Here is a 17,489-nt window from a genome sequence, read left to right on the forward strand (position 1 = left end):
AGCCAGGGCAAGTATCCTGTTGCTGACAAGAGGACAAGCAAAAAATTACACAAGACACCTAATCAATCATGCAGAACTGTACCTTGAGTAAATACCTACAAAATAAGCCACACACACTATTGAAAACATCAGCACACCCGATGACTATGCCGTTTATGGTCGCATAGATAAAAATAGTAACAGTAAGAGGAAAACTTAGAAATGTTTTCGGCATTTTGAGTCCATTTAGAAGAACTACAAGTGCACTGAAGTGTAACTTTTAGTGGATAAATAGGTTTCCAGGAATAGGTTTCCCTTTCTAAATTCTTAATGCACTTAGCACTAAACAGCTAGGGACTTAAATGTACGTTTCTACAAGTGTCCGAAATCTTAACAAGCAACTAACCTGAGGTATTTCTATTAACTGTAGCTGATATATAGTTCAAACAATTCACACTTTTCTCATATACTTGCAGTGAAAGGACAAGAGGCAAGAGCTGCAAGCCACAAAATGGAAAATTCCCTTTGGGCACAAGGAAAAAAACCAACTCTTTAGTGTAGTGATCCAAAGACTAGAACAGGTTGTCTAGAGAAGATGAGAAGATCCTGACATTTGAAACTTTTAAAGCTCAACTGGGCAAAACTCTGAACAACCTGACCTAATTTCAAAGTTGCCTGTCCTGACTCTCAGGTTCGACTATGAAGTTCCTTCCATCAACTTTAACCAATTCTAACGTAAGTTTGGTATTCATGCAAAAAATTCAAATAGGCACATACAGCACATTCTGGCAGGTTGTTACTAAACAGCTCTGAGAAAAGGGAGCACTGAATTTTCAGAGGTAAGAGGAGGGAAAAAACAAAAAAAGAAAAAAAAACAAACAAAAAAACAAAACCAACAACTTTCTCCAGCTGATCTGACTTAATTTGCCCCAGAGAACTTCACTGTCTGGTATGAAGTGCCCATCTTTTGCTTGACTTCATTTGTAGGAACTGCTGCAGCAGAATATCTTTTACTTTTTTCCTTCCCATGGCCCACATATTCCTAACACGGAGCAGCTTCAGACTACATTTTGATAGGGAGGGAAGGGAGAATTACTGGAAAAGAGAGGGACAAGTAGCAGAGTTAGACAACTCCACAGTAGGTTGGGTATGAGGCTACTGACAAAGTGTTTGGTTGTCACATGCATTTGCGATCACAGCAGTAATGTGGCACCCCGATACTTTGGCAGCATTAAACCATCACAACCTCTGAACATTGCATGGCGTGACTGGGGACATGGGGCAGTAGGCACAGACTGGGGCACAGGGGGTTCCATCTGGGTGTGGGGAGGGGCTTCTTCACTCTGGGGGTGGAGGAGCCCTGGAGCGGGCTGCCCGGGGACGTTGTGGGGTCTCCTTCTCTGGAGGTGTTCGGGGCCCACCTGGACGAGGTCCTCTGCGGCCTGCTGTGGGTGACCCTGCTTCGGCAGGAGGGTTGGACTAGATGACCCACAGAGGTCCCTTCCAACCCCTACCATTCTGTGATTCTGTGACTGAGATTTCTCTAGTTACTTGTCTTCATTTTTTGCTGCGTCACAGACCTTTAAGTCACCTGAAAATTTCACCAGTAAGAATTCTACATCAATGTTTGGATCATTGATAAAAATATAAGTAGCCCTGGCCCCTAGGAGACCACAGCAAAAATGGCATTTCTCATTGATCTCTCCCCATTAACAACTTCATTTTGATACCTGTCAGCAAGCCAGTTTCAAATCCATCTGCTGTTTAGCCTGTTAACGCTACATAATGCAGTGTTTTTAAATTGAAATGTTATGTGGTACTAAATTAAATGCCTCAGAGAAATCAAAGTGTCTAATATTGACACAGCTGTCTATCAGCCAGACCTCTAACTGTACTGAAAACAAAACAAAAGCAGAATTGTCTGAGAAAAGGTTCCATACAGACAAGCCCAATTATATTTTTAGTTTCTAATTCTTACTTAGAGTCACAGAGCAGCCATTTCATTATTGTACCTTGGGTTCGCATCTGGCTAATGGTGTACAGTTCCACTGACTCATTCTTTTTAACCAGTAAAACTTGCCTGGCCATTACATCTTACATCAGCTTTCCAAGAAGCACAAATACCAGGGCAAGACTGGGTTCCTTAATTCATTACCATCCCACATGATATATTCCTAATGTTCATAACATGCTTTGCCAAGCATGCTGTCCTTCTCCTGGGTCTTATGCGACATGATCATAGCTATGTAAAAAGTCATGTTTAATGGGGAAGGGGAAGTTGCCCATAGGACTAAACAAAAGCAGTCATTTTCTATAACTTCTAAAGCCAATTCATATCAACTGGGTAGAGCTGATTCTTCTACCCAAGAACTAGTATCACAGTAATGCACTGATTTGTCCTCATGACTTGTCACCTGGGCTGCAGTAACAGCTCAAGTACGGAAAACTCTTCCCTGTAATCTCTGAAAAGATCCTTTCACACTCCTGACTTGCACACTTTGGATCTGCTGCCAAAACCAGTGCCAGGCTTGAAGTGGGGTCTCTGAGGAGTGTTGGGGTTGTTTTTTTATTTCCATTTTGTTCCAAGTGAACTAAGGTATTCATTCCAACTTTTCTAAAAGATTATCATCAAAATTTTAAAGTCCTATATGAATTAAAATTACTATTCTCCTGACAGTTCCTAGAACCACTTCCACCCTCTTTCTCATTTAGTTCCCTGCGAGAGTTTTAAAAACATTAAAGCTCTGCTTCCAGCTTGTAACTTATTTTGAAATTCAAATCTTGTGATTTTTGAAGTAGAATTGTTTCACGGCTGTCAGGAAATACAGGGAGGCAGAGTTATTTTTCCCAAGTTGCACAAAGGCTTAGTATTTTAAAAAGAATAAATATTTATTTATAGGTCAGATCATGAACTATTTATTCTCTCTCATATAGTTAGACATGTAAATAGTAGTGTGTAATAGAAAGGAAGTTTAACCTAAAGAACTACATTAAAAAGCAGTAAGTGCTTCAAAATCCAATGAACAATGTTCACATAATACAGCTGCACAGATACAAGTGCAATATTCATGATTAAAGCTGCTATTACAGTAAAAACATGATGCTTTCTTTGGATCCTTTATTCATTTCAGATGCAGAAAAAGAGAAATTCAGGAAGAAGACAACAGAATTTAGACAATTCTTTAAAAGGAAGAGTTAGATTTCAGTTTTCACTTTGCCTGAGGTAGACTTCAGGGAAATTAGAGACATAAATATGCATGTATTTGTGCAAATAGACATAAACCCCGTGCGTCATTTTACACTGCAGCTTTCATTTTAAAATGTGGAGAAGCAAGACAAACATGTCTTTCTCATTCCCTTTTTCTGCAAAAACACATACGGGATTTGCTTTGACTCTCAAGGAACTGCAACATCCTAATTTAAATGTGCCATTGGAAGCCATCAAAAAACTAATTTTGTCAGCCATCTTGGTAGCTTTACACCCTGTCTTTTAGTGGCAAGAATTTCAGCTCTCCATTGACTGTCTGTGACAGCTCTCAGCACTGCAGCTCCACACACCTGTTTCCCAGTCCATCACGGCAAGAAACAGGATCTGAGGTGAGATCTCTCTCTCGTTGTAAAAAAGGATACTGTGTAGTTTGCAATGAAACTGCTGTATATAGCACTGGAACCACATTGAGCAGGACAGAACAGCGCACAGTCAGGGGGACCCTTCCATTGTACGAATAAACTGTAGTCAGTTAGCCAAAGGAAATTTCCAACAGAGCAAGAGTCAGGCTGCACATGTCCATGTATCATGACACTGCTCCAGTATTTTTTGCAATTTCTTTTCCCCCATTAGGAAGTTATGCACCAGACTAGGTTCTGAAGTCATCCCTGGCCACCTCACTCCTCCTTTACTGCACATGTAATGGGAACATAAACACTGAGGATATCTGTTTAGGACACCTAGCTATGCTAAGCGGTAAGTTTGAGAACAGTGGAAGACTTTGGTCCAAACTTCTCCTGCTTAAGTGAGTCAAATAGTGAGGCAACTCAGGTAAGCTTTAGAAAAACTGTATTACAATACTTTTTTGTAGGTGAAACACACTTATACTTATAAGTTTCAGGTTTTGAGAATTTTATTCTGTGCCCAATGTATATGGGTTCAAAACACTGTATACTGCTGAATAGGAGTTTTGGGTTTTTTTCTTGCAAAATACTGTAGTATTTCAGCTGTTCTATTTTATCCACAAAAAGAAGTGATGACCTTTAAAATTTTCCTTTCTTCCATTGATAAAGATCCAGCACAGAAATGCATATGCCTCTAAATCACCTCTGAACACAGGATACTGAAATCTACACAGCCAGCATCCCAGTTTTGAGTCAAAGATGAGAATTCTGTCTGTTCTGAATGCCTATGCATTCTCTCAATTCTTCCTCTTTGCATGTGTTTTGACCCCAAATTCAATCTTTGAACTAAGTAACCTCTCCTCCTGAAAGTTTAATTGAGCTGTAACTGGAACCTGTTGGGAGAATGATGGGTTCTGATTGCAGCTTTACCTAAAAGGTCTGCTGAGCACCTCCCACAGCAACCACACCAAGCAACTTTTAGTATCAATGTTATAAAATTAAACATGATAGACATAATAAACTATTTTTCTGCACTTTCCAAACACAGTTATTTTCTGCCATGCGTATAACATCATCCTGAAGCTCAAACCATACATGGATTTGACAGACATTCCCCATGCCCCGCTTTCACAACTGTGCAAGATCAAATAGTGAAATGTACAGGAACCACAGAGTAAAGATATTTTTCTTTTGACACTTCAATTAAGTCTCCCCTATTTCTTCTGTTTACTCAATTTAGAAAAGCAATATTTATTAATAATTAAAAATTTATCTTTCTTCTTACCTCTAGATTGAGGAGTCATTTCTGAAAACCTTAAAAATTTATATATCTGAAATTGAAATATTAGCGCTTGAATGTTTGAAAGCCAGTCTAATATCCACTAGACTTGGAGTGAACGCTATCAGACTTTCAAAATAATCAGATCATTTTTGCTATAAGAGAAGGAAATAATGTTTCTAGAAAGTTTGATGACTTATCTGATGTGCGCACAAAGCTTGAGAAAAGCCAGTTAGGCAGTTTCTGAAAGCTATTGCTGTGTCCAACACTTCAGAAAGATTCTGAAGCCAGAATTTCAATGTGTTAGTTATACATAACTTTCATGAACATTTTCACTAAGGGTAAAATCCAATTTCACTGGCAGGAACACAAAGGTAAGAAAAAAACTACTCTTTCAACCTGCTTTTAGCCCTGAAAATGTTAGGGTTTTGGCAGAGTTACAGTTACATTTTGAGGCTAAAGCTACTCAGGGTTTCCTGAAGGTAGCATTTAATAGAGCACTCCTCTGTGGTCTCTGTTATCTTGTGAAACAAACAGAAACTAGAAAGATGGTTCCACTAGGCACAGAAAGAGCCACCAGAAATGAAGTAGTACATTTTGACTGTGAATTTAGGCTATACAAGTCAGTTCATCCCTCGTACCATGACACTTTTTTGGAGTTATGCTATGAATACATTTAATTTTTCAGTACAAGTACAGCAGAGACTTAATTTTCTTTTTATTTTACAAACAAATCATATTATCTACTTTCTCTGTGTACAATGGATTTCAATTCCATCTTAAAAATTGTTCTTCTTTCGTAAGAGACAGGATAGGATTTCAAATGTCACAGTTGTACATACTCGAGTTTGTTTCCTTACGTGGTTGTAAAGCTCTGGCTTCTGAATATCTCACCACACATCAGTGCATGTGTTTTAACAAGACTTTCCAAACAATGAAGTCCAGTTTCCTGCTGCAGCCATGTAGTTCAAAAAGCACAAGATCCACCAGCTCTGCACTCAGTTTCATTTATAAACTCAATATCCCTCCTAGATTCCACAACTGGATCCACATACTAACTATATCTGAGTCAGTAGAGAGGCATATGGAGAAAGTTTTGGCTGTAAATCCAGAGACAGATGGAATAGAATTAGAGTATCATTGTTTTCTACTATCTACTGATGGCTTGGGACTCAGCTCTCAGTCTGCCTTGTTCATCTGTATGGCTGCACAAAGTTTCCCACACTCTCCAAAGCAGGACAGGGTGAGCGAACCCACAAGGAACACAGAGCATTCTGATTTCATACATTTGCTCTTCCAGTCAGAGAGTACTAAGAAGTAGTATGCTAATTTAGTAGGTCATAAGAATAAATCTTGTACCAACTCATTCCCCACTATACCTTCATTTACTTGTAATTTCAGCAAAGTTACATCCTATTTAGGACCTCTCATACCTGAATGAATTCTACGAAAGCCAGTAACCAATCCAAATGAAATTCACATCAGCTTCACAGTGGAATTTGAGCATTCCCTCAAAACATGTTAAATTACTGGAGAATTCTCCATTTCCAGAGCCCAACATTGTTCCAAGATACTGTTCTTGGAAATCAGTTGGAACAGGAAAATTTTAGTCTTCACATTTTTCTGTAAAGGTAGAATGATCCCACTGCCCCCTCCTCCCCTGGCTTTATTTAAATACACACATGATATTTTTTTTTCCCCGATTTAGCTGATTAAGAGCTTTTTACTTTTCTCTAAGTCTCATCTGGAAAAGTGAGGCAAGTTCAACCACACTTTAGGAAGCTTTTAAAAGATTTCAACCTTACATCAAAAGAACTGGTTTCACATTGTTGGACTAAGCCTAAAGTAATCTAATCATTCAGAAGATTTGACACAGGAATTTTATTAAACTCCTCAGGCTTTCTTTGGTAACTTAGTTAACTATCATACACTTAGATAGCATTCTTTCTCTTCCAAAAGCTCTAGAATTCAGATTTTCAGATACTGGAATTTCCTTTCTTCAAATTCAAATTTCTTCAATATATTATTTCAGTCATTGAAAAGCAAATATTACACATCTTGTGCATCTCCGTTTCATCTTTACTACCATTCAAAAAAATATTTCCTATTTGTACTTAGTTGATACTAAATGCTCAGTAAGGAATTTGCTGCGAGACCTCTTCTACTGCCTATAGAGTCATAGAATCTGCTCTTATTCACATATTTATGTGTATATATAACTTTTAAAACTTTTTCTCTAAAGAATCTTTAACTAACTCTGTATTCTAAACATATACCATGTCAAAAACAATAGGTAAGAGCAGCAGCACAGCTTTCCTCCAAATGTCAGAACCACTACAAGGAGATCAAGCATTCATGCATGATGGTCAGAAAGCTTATTTTTAAATTCCATAAAAAAGACAAAAAATATATTTGATATGACTGTTTTGCCTCTTTCTATGAAGAGAGTTGATTTCTTCTGAAGTCATTGCACATCAGTCCTACTGATCATCTATTAAAGTATGTCCTGCAGTATTTTAATATTTCTACATAGAGTCACACAAAGTTGCCTTTATTTGAACAGCAGACATTTATTTGGATCAGGGAGACCATGCACCTCAAAGTCAGAGCTGGCCATGGAGCCAAAAGGTAAAACTGGTGCCATTAGATCCAACTAAAAATACATCGATCAGTTGCTGGACGATGAGCAAGACATTACCATACTAATTGAAATAAGCATTTATAGAACTGAATATCTAAATGATAGAGAATGCAAAATGTTCCTGGGTAAAACTATTACTTATTTCTTCCCTGTAATATTCTGTTATCTCTCCTTTTACATCACATGCAATTCACTCCTGTTAAAACAACCGCCCTCAATTTATTTTTCTTTCAACTGTGTCTAATTTATTTATTGCTAGAGTGATGCAGTAGCATCGCTCCTTCTCAAGTCACCAACACAAGACAAGGTTAACTCAAGACCTAGGCATACATACCTTTTTGCTCACATTCTAGCTTTTGTGGAAAGAAATCTGGCTATGCAGGCTGAATAAAAAGCTGCTGGTCACTCCAGCATAATAGCTAGATGACCAAGAAAAGACAGTGAGACAAATCTGTCACACATTTGATACAAATGTATACACACATCACTTCTGCACTAAGAAATAGCAAGAATAAAGCACAGCACTTTACAATTTTTACAGAAGTATTTTACAGAGAAGAAATCACTGATACAGCATTTGTTAACTGCAATGAGATGTCAATAGGTATAACACATCAGTACAGAGGCATACGTATTGGAATATTACAAGTTCTGGGCACAACCACAGTATAATTGTCAAAATTATATGCCACAGTTAAATTGCCCTTTGATGTTTGAGCACTTACAGGAACCTTGCTGATTCCTTCTTACTCTGGTTAATCCCAATTTCATAACTTGGCTTGTGCTGATCCCCTTAGCTAGCTGTCTACTGACTTTGTTTGCTATTTTCTTTAAACATAATAGGCACAAAACCAAAGACTTCCTCAAGTTCCGCCCAACCCCAACACAAAACTTCAATTGCCTGAAACAAACATTTTAAAATTATTTTATTACACAGCAAAAGCATTATCCTCCTGAATAATGCTTTTAACTCTTTCACTAACCACACTTTTTACCTGTGAAGATCTATTGGCTTTTCCTTCACTATATTTGTTTTCCTTCATACTGATAATTTGGGTTAAGCTTTGTAAATCAGCAGGCTCTGGAAAACTATAAATACTGAAGAGTCTGAGACATTCCTGTGTCTCCTGTGATCACTCATATTTCTAGTGCTTGACATTCTTTTGGTCCTGGATGCTACTTTTTGCCTTGTGGCACAGTAGCATTTATCAGTGTTTCTTGGCTGAGTATTTTTTCTCCTTGCAAAGAGGGTGAAGTAAGCCACTGTGGACCTGACAGTAATTTATCTGATAAGGAGCTGGGTGGTACCACATCTTACATGCCTCTGGAGCCTCCTGTTGTACTTGCTATGGATGCATGGTTCAACTCTGCCCTTTGCTTTCATTATATAACACTGTATGTTTTAAATGCATATCTTGAAAGACATACTGAAATTCAGGCATATGTTGTGCAATCACAAGCTTTCCTACATAGGGCATGACCTTATGCACACCAGAAAAAATAGGCATTTTCATATTTACTTCAGTCAGGTTTGTATTCAAAAGGATATGTTTGAGCATCTCCTATATTTTTAATCAGTGTTTCCCAGCAGACAATAATCTTCTGCTGTAGAGTTTTCACTGAGAAACTAGAAGGAAAAGTACGATTCCTTTAAGAAGAGTCTGGCGATACAAACTTTTCAGGATTGTCTATATTTTTGTCCATAATATTGTGTAATACTTCCATTATTTCTCTAAAAGCTTCTGATCTGCAAGTCCTATAGACACCAAATGAAACAGTTTTGAGATTTTTCCACCTATATTGAAGACAGACAATGTAGAAATGAACATCTCCAAATACCTTAATGAAAACTACTTCCTCCTGCTAGTTTTGTGCAGGTGGGTAAGAGAAGGAAGAGGCTGGAGTTTTTTGGTTTCTTTTTTTGGTTTTTCTTTCCCCTAACTAAATTTGAGACTTTACTCCAGGGACACGTCAGTTTCCTTTTTTTTTTTCCTGACATTTTTCAGACAATGGAGGGCCCAAGCTGTTCTATAGGTCAGAAGGCAACACACTATGTAGGAGTTGCACAGTTAAAAGGGTAACAGTTTTGATCAGCCCTCTACTAGGATAGGCAAGCTCAGTCAGGGAGACACAGTATTAGCGCAGAGATAGCGGTGCATCTACTCCTCTACAACTGTACTTATGATTAAGGGTCAAACAGATAATAGCCAACTCCTGCATCATGCCCTGAAGCCTTTTCCTTCCACCCCAGCTCTGATGGGTTAATTGGGACTTAACTGGATATTCACATGGATAAACTCCAGCACTTTTCATACAGCAGATAAAGATAGGTTGCAGTTTCCTCCCTGAATCAATACACAAGTTCTTCTCAGGTGACAATTACTATAAAATGGAAGAAATGTTAAATCCGTGAATAATCAACAACAGTATGAGTATGGCCTTATATTAGCCATTTGCTGCTCCTTCACAGTAACTAGCTTTATGCCATATATTTGCCTACTAAATTTCCCATCCACCTGAAAGTACTTTGTCGAAGTCTAGCAGAACTCAGATATAGAGTATCTGAAGCACATTTGTTATGCTTTTACAAGTAGATCACATGTTCCACCTGCCTGATCTTTTACCTATCAAATTTCCTAATTTGCATCAGACCTGTGCAACGTTTGTCACAAATGCAGATGCATCCATAAATTCTTTTTACTGACTGGCCCAAACTCTAACTTAATGGACTTTAATTAAGAGTGAACCAATACATTTATTGATAAGGCTAAAGCATTCTTTGTAGAATACGTAGAAATACCACGTATAAAGTAGTAAATTACCTTCAAAAATTCCATGAGGAAATGAGTACAGAATATGTGTATCTGTATATATTTTTTAAACATGAAAAGCCTTTTATTGCTTTACATCAAGGAAAAGAAAAGCCCTCTTAGGAAGAAGGGGTTTATTTGCTACAGACAAGAGAAAACAGGAAGGCTTTTTTATATGACTAATGGCTTCCATTTCATTTTGAAACACTCATATTTTTATACAGCAAGTGCAAGTAATCATTTCCAAGAAAGTGTACCCAAATAACAAAACCCATATGGGTTAGTAAAACAATACGTCTATATACAGGCATTTTTTAAAGACTGAAAGGTACAGAAATTCTGAATCCTAAGTCACTAACTGCCGCCACCTCCTCACTATCTGAGTCTCTGCAGCTACACGACTCTATAGCAATGCTAATTCTAACCCTTTTCCTTAAGCACCTCAGTAAAGGATTTTCCCAAAGGCAAGGTGCTCCAGAACTTGACCATCTGTACCAAAGAACGGCAAATTTCACAACTGCTCATTAATTGCTGGTTTTCTGAGTGTAGGATTATTTAATACCAAATTGAAAATCTCTTGTAAAGTTATACTGGACTGAGCTTACGCTGTTATTGTCACATAAGAGAGCAAGTAATAACATTCTGAAAATTACTATATCCTTTGTCCTACCACTAGTGCCACTTATTTCCCCATCTAGAGCCTCTAAACAAATGTACGTGAACTCAGTTTGAAGCTGCCTTTGGACTTCTGCATAGCAAGATGCTTCACATGAACCTGCACTATGAGGAGCTCTGCAGACTGGCTGTAACCATGCCAGGTCCAAGATATTAAACACACTTGTTTTTACTGAAGGTTATTTTTCCCTTCTATGAATAAATATTATATAATAAGATAGGTTACAAAGAGCTGTGAAAAATAAGCCACATACGGTAGTTGGAGATGCAGCGTTTAAAGTGCTATGTAGATTGGATATTCTCTAGTGATAGCTGAAGTTTCTTTTCCCCGCTGAAATCCTTGAAATAGATTCTAAGTTCTTTAAACTGGTAATGATTTTCAAATGCTCAACAAATTGCTTTTTTGATTAATGACTAATTTGAATACTCAGGGGTAAACTCCCTAAGCACTTCTCATTAAAAAAAAAAAAAGTTATATTCTCCATACAGTTCTTCTGTAATGATGCATTTTAGAAATTTATCCCCTAACATATGGGGATATTCAGAACTTGGCTCAGAACTGACGTAGAAGCCCTAATGACTTTGTTACCAATAACATTTCCTAGGAAAAGTAGAGGAATCTTTTGCTTGTTTCAGGAAAAAAAATAACACAGTACACACATTAACATTTGCTTAATGATGAAAGTAACAAAGAGTATCGATCAATCAGAACTTCCAGCATCAAACATGTTTGCCCTGAATGCTCATCCTAGATGTGCCCTGCTGGGCACCTGGACTGCTCTTTGGCCCCACACACTGTTTTAATTAATGTATTTTTCAGTTTCAAATCATTGCCTTAGCTCTGAGTTTCCAAGAGTGCTCCTGTGATGCAGAACCTCCTCCCACCATCCTCACAGAGCTGAGAGGCTATTACCAAATTACCTTTGCTCCCAGCTTTACAGATTTTATCACTAGCAGAAAAACCCACACCTTTCACAGAGTTCAAATATCATCTAACCACTTCACAGTTCAATGGAGGTGTTCCTAATAATACTCCAAAAAGCACCGTCAAACCACAAAACACCCAGTATCACATCTTGTGTCCCTAAACTTTTAATTGGAAATTTGACTGAAATCTTCTGACCATTTATTCTGGCTTATTTGGAAACGAAGCTCTTTAAGAGAAAATTGCCATCCTACTCAGGGTTAGGTTATAGAGAAAATAAAGGCTTTTCAAACTCTAAATCAGACATGCACTTTACAAGTATAAAACAAAGGCTTTCTACAGGTGTTACAAGTAATTTGGAAAACTACCAGTGCCAAAAAAAATGCCATTCAAGCCACCTCTGACTTCCTCTAGGAATCTCTGAAACTCCTGCTGACCTTCGCCCAGCTGATTAGCTGCAGTGGTCAAATGACTATAGACAGATAATTGAATTCTCTCTCCATGAAGTTTCTGGTCCTTACTTAATGTGACAGCCTGGTCTACCCCTTCCATCAATCACAGCAGCCAATTGAAATCTCTGTAGGTCGTCTCTTGCTTAACAATCTGCTTACAGCAACACACATTCTGGGCTTGGCTGGCTCTCTGTACAAGGATGACCATCTTGGAAAAGTTTAAAATTTAAACTTCTACAGCTGAGCCATATTGCAAATCAGTAGGCTACGATACTGATTAAAGCTGGTTATAACTGAAAAGACAGATCTGTGGATTTCTTAAAACATATATCCACTAAAAAACTGAGCAGAAAAAGCTCTTCATCAAAAAGCCCACAAAACAAAGACACAAAAACAAGGAAAAGGAGAAGAACAATTCTGGTACAGGAGACAGTGGCAGCAAATGAATGCGGTTATTTCTTAGTAATTTGAAGTATCAGCAAGTTACAAACATCGGAAACAAGCAGAGAACACAAGGCATATTCTGGTTCTCAACCTGCATTTTCACACCTGCTGCTCCTCACTGCTGTTCCTAGACTTTGACCAGAGACACATTCTAAATCATGATTAAAAAAAAGGGCAATACTGCCATGAGATCTGAAGTTCTTGAATGTATCAAACATCAAAGACCTTGTAACAACTAACGGTGGCTGCACTTGAAGACAAACATAGATTTTTTCCATTGTAATCTAAACTAAGAGGCCCCATTTTTTCACTTATTTCTGCTAAACATCTAAATTATTTAGGAAAATAACTTACTACCAAAAATAAGTTACCCAGAAGAGCTGCAACATTTACTAAAGTATGCTTCAAAATAAAATGTTACTTTACTACTGGTGTGGCCTATTTTAACCTTTCTATGTGTTTTCCATTCTAGTGTAACAGTATGGTATTCATTATTTTCCCTTCCACTGAGTTTCCTATATGCCTAGTATGTCAAAGTGTCTCACTCAGAGCTCAATGCTACAGCTTCTCCATTTTAACAAGAACTATTTTCAGAAGCTTCTTAAACCCTTAACCAAAGCAATTTCACAGCTTAAGTTTCAGGGGAGGATACCTTATTTATGCTTATACAGCCACCTAAATCATTTTGGTGTTTTGAAAAATTTATAACTACCACAAAATTACAAGACATATTTGGTCAATTGTCTCTTCTTCTAAACTCAGACTACAGAGGTAAGAGGACTGGTCTATGAATTCTAGGCCAAGGATTCTGCAGGATGATCTAATTTTGCCTCTTACTATCACATGCAAAATTCACCTACCACTGAACATGGAAAGACTAGTTAAATAACAGTGTAGCTCATTTCTGATCTTGACTTGTTGGTCACTTGTTGCTTTCTTTATGTAGCTATTGGCAAACAAGTCTTCCCAACGTTTGCACACAGGCACAAAGAGTCGATGGTTAGGTTATATCTCCAGGTTGGCAGATTTACTATGAAAGGGTAACAAGCTCTAATACCGCTTTGTAGCTCTCCAGTTTCAACAGGAATTTTATGCTAAGCAAATAAGACATATTGCTGCCTCTGTGAAAAGTATCATTGTGATTAGTTGAAATGCATTAACTCTAAAGTACTAAATATATAAACTTTTAGATATCAGATACTAATCCCAGACATCCCAAATTATAAACTCCTTAGTACATTAATGAACAACAATTTTATGTTCTCAAGGTTTGTGACCTAAGCCATAAACTTTTAAACCAGTGAATTGTAAATACCATACCTATGAAAAGGAGCACAGTGTACCATTTTGTAACATTGCAGTCAAACTACTTGGCTTGTTTTTAATCTCCTAGGACAGAAGAGGTGGAAGCCAAGGCTGAGACAGAAAATAGCACATGCGATAGTTTACTTCATGAAGAGTTCCAAAAAGAAAAAAAAGAAATTGCAAAGAAGTTTGGGAAGTACTACCTTTTTTTAAGCATTTTATGTCATCTTTTTGGATCTTGGTGTTTCCAGAAGTTCTGCAAATATCTCTCGTTATTAATATTGTCATGAGCTATGCCTAGTGAGAGAGCTGCCACAAAGGCAACCCAGTAAATATACTGGCAGAGATGGACATCCCTGATAAGCTTACCCTAAGCCTCCTTGTTGGGGAGCAGTTGGCAGGATAAAGAAACTTTGATGCACGCAGTACAAAAACTGTGAAAACAAACTTGCCTCCCTGGAAAACCGGAGTTGGCAACAACCATTCTGGGAACTGATGTCCTACATGCACTTCTATATCTACACTGAGAAGGTATAACAAGTAAATCACTACCTACCCAAAAAAGAGGCTTTCCCCATGAGATCTGCTGGGCAGACGGGACCCTGGACAGGGACATCTGGCTGACTCCAGCCTCCGTGACATAGATTGTCTTTAAGTGAGACTTTTCCATCATTGATAAGCCCCACTCCTGGGAGGAGTTTGGTGTTTTACAAGTAACACCTCAAAAATATATTTATAGATGTGCACAAATAAATACTTGCTTCAGAAGTTGGAATTTTGTAATAACTTAATATATCTGCTTTACTCTTGTTAGATGTATGCTTGCTTTCCTACTGGTAATTTTGTAGTGACTTGAAATGTTTGAGTGTGTATATAAATATTTATATAGATAAGTATATAAAATGTTTTTACTAATAGCAGTTTTGTAGTAACTTTATTATAAAGAAATTGTTGGAAACCCACATCTCTGTACTTGTGCATTGAAGAATCCTGAGAACATCTCTACACACCCATGGGCTGCGTAAAGTCTCATAAGTCATGACCATGCACCTAGACCATGGGGAAAGTGTAGCTTTGGTTGCACCCCAGAGCTATGACCAAGATGATCCAGAGGAGGCAAGATGTCAGTTCACCACAGATCCTTTCCCATCACTGGATCCAGGAGACAAAAGCATCACACAGTCCTATTGTAAAGCTGTATCTGTAACACAGAGTCAGAGACCAGAAACCCACAGTAGCTGATACCAGAAAGTCTTACCAATCTATAATATGCTTGCTTAATCAAGAAAGTGGTTCTGGTCAGAAAACTAAAGTGAAACACAGCCAACAGAAGAGATGTGCCTGCCACAAACCCTGTCAAACTTATCACATGAATCCAGTGACTCATATCACCCGTATTCTTGGCCAGTGCCCATATTTTTACGGAAGCACTACCTCTAAGAGTAAGGATTCAATAATTTGGAGTCTTTTTGGTCTTAGATTATACCCAGCTGTTGGAACTTTGCTAACAATCAGATACGAACAATCACTAAACAAAACTAAAAAATTTAGGTCCACAACCGACATGAGTTCAAAGCTTCATTTTAACACCACCTTCACAGCTCAGTCCCATAGACTTAAAATTCAAATGACCTTCAGTGGGCTTCTACATGAACTAGGAGGGAAGACCTGGCCTTTGTCTGATATGCTTCTGTCTTAATTAACCTGTAGATAGTTCAGTCATCCCTTCATTTCTGCAGTAAAGTGTAGCAATCAGGAAATCCACTTGGACTATCAGGAAAATGTCATCATTACCTTTCAAGGGGAACAGAGTAGGTCCTAGATCTCTAATTCAGTATTATCCAGCTAATTCACAGATCAGTACAGCAGTTAACCTGGTCTACTGTTCAATTCTACCTTTGCTGTGCTACCATTCACACACAGGTATGCTGTAGCTTGTAACCACAGTGCATCCTATCTGACAGTTATTGTGATTTAATATACCTACTTCTATAACTATTTTTCAAGTCTCTTCAGATTGATATTTTGTAGAAAAGAAAATTGTAGTGAGAAGAACTTATACTAAGAAGGAAAAATCAAGGAAATAACTTAAAAGTTATTTTTTTCTCTCCAGTAAACTTTAAACAAAAATGCTCCCTGAAAAAAAGTTATCATCATGTTCTTCTATCAGGAGGAACCATCAAAGCAATTACTGATACCACACCTGGAAGTTTACTTCTGAAGAAGGTACAGAACACACCGGCTCCCTGAGGCAAGCAGCCCCGCAGCCAGCCCGGCCTGCAGGGGAAGGCTGGGTGGCTCTCAGCTCACTGGGGTGAGAGCAGGCCTCAGGCAGAGCAAGGCCTGCCAGCAGCCAGCAGCTCTTGCAGGAGAGACCTTAGCAGAAAAACAGCGGCCACCTAGCACCTACAGAAAGCAGCGTGGGGAGTGTGAGCAGGCAGGGTGGGTGAACAGGGCCAGAAGAGCGTAGCAACCCCACCAGCTCAGTCATTCTGATCAGTGGAGCCTTGCTTGTGCCTGCTGGCTGCAACAAGAACAGCTGTGAGGTGTGACCAAGTAGATGATCTGCTCAGCCTGGTGGCAGAGCTTTGAGAGGAAGCAGGTTAAGAAGCATCAGGGAGGCTGAGAAAGAGATAGACTGGTGCAACCAAGCTCTATCCTCCCTGAGACAAACAGGAACATCCACCAGAAAAAACATAAGATAAGGAGATCCTATATCCTCCCCCACCAGGCAGAAGGCAGTAACTTCAAGGAAAGAAGCAAAAGGAAGAAAGTCTACAAACCCCCTCCCTGCACACCTCACCGTCCCAGGTGACTCTGTACAACTGGTACAAGGCCCTGGATGTGGAAGGCCAGTCAATGGGTGATGTGGATGATGGTCCATCCGCACCAGAGGTATTGCCAAGGTCAGAAAGGCCTATCCCCCTGAATCACAACCACCCCATGAGTTAAAAAGATGGGTTATCACTGTAGATGACACCTTTTGGAGGTGAACAGAAGGTCAAATTTGCTGGACAGACCCTGCTCTTAGAGAAGCCTGCTGCCTCCCTGGGGCCCAGGTTAAGGACATCGCTAGGAAACTTCCTTGCCTGGTGCTGCCCTTGGACTGTTACCCATTACTGCTCTTCCATGTGGGTGGTGATGAAGCTACAACACATAGTCCAAGGGAAATCAAAAGACACTTCAGGGCCTTAGGACAGTTGGTAAGGGTACCTAGTGCACAGGTAATTTTTTCCTCTATCTTTCCAGCTGCAGGCACCTATATGGGAAAAACAGATGGACCCATTCTGTTAATACATGGCTCCATGGCTACTGTCACTACCAGAACTTTGGGGTTTTTGATAATAGGATGATCTACACAGCACCA

This window comes from Opisthocomus hoazin, chromosome 5, assembly GCF_030867145.1.
Source record: "Opisthocomus hoazin isolate bOpiHoa1 chromosome 5, bOpiHoa1.hap1, whole genome shotgun sequence".
Taxonomy (NCBI): Eukaryota; Metazoa; Chordata; class Aves; order Opisthocomiformes; family Opisthocomidae; genus Opisthocomus; species Opisthocomus hoazin.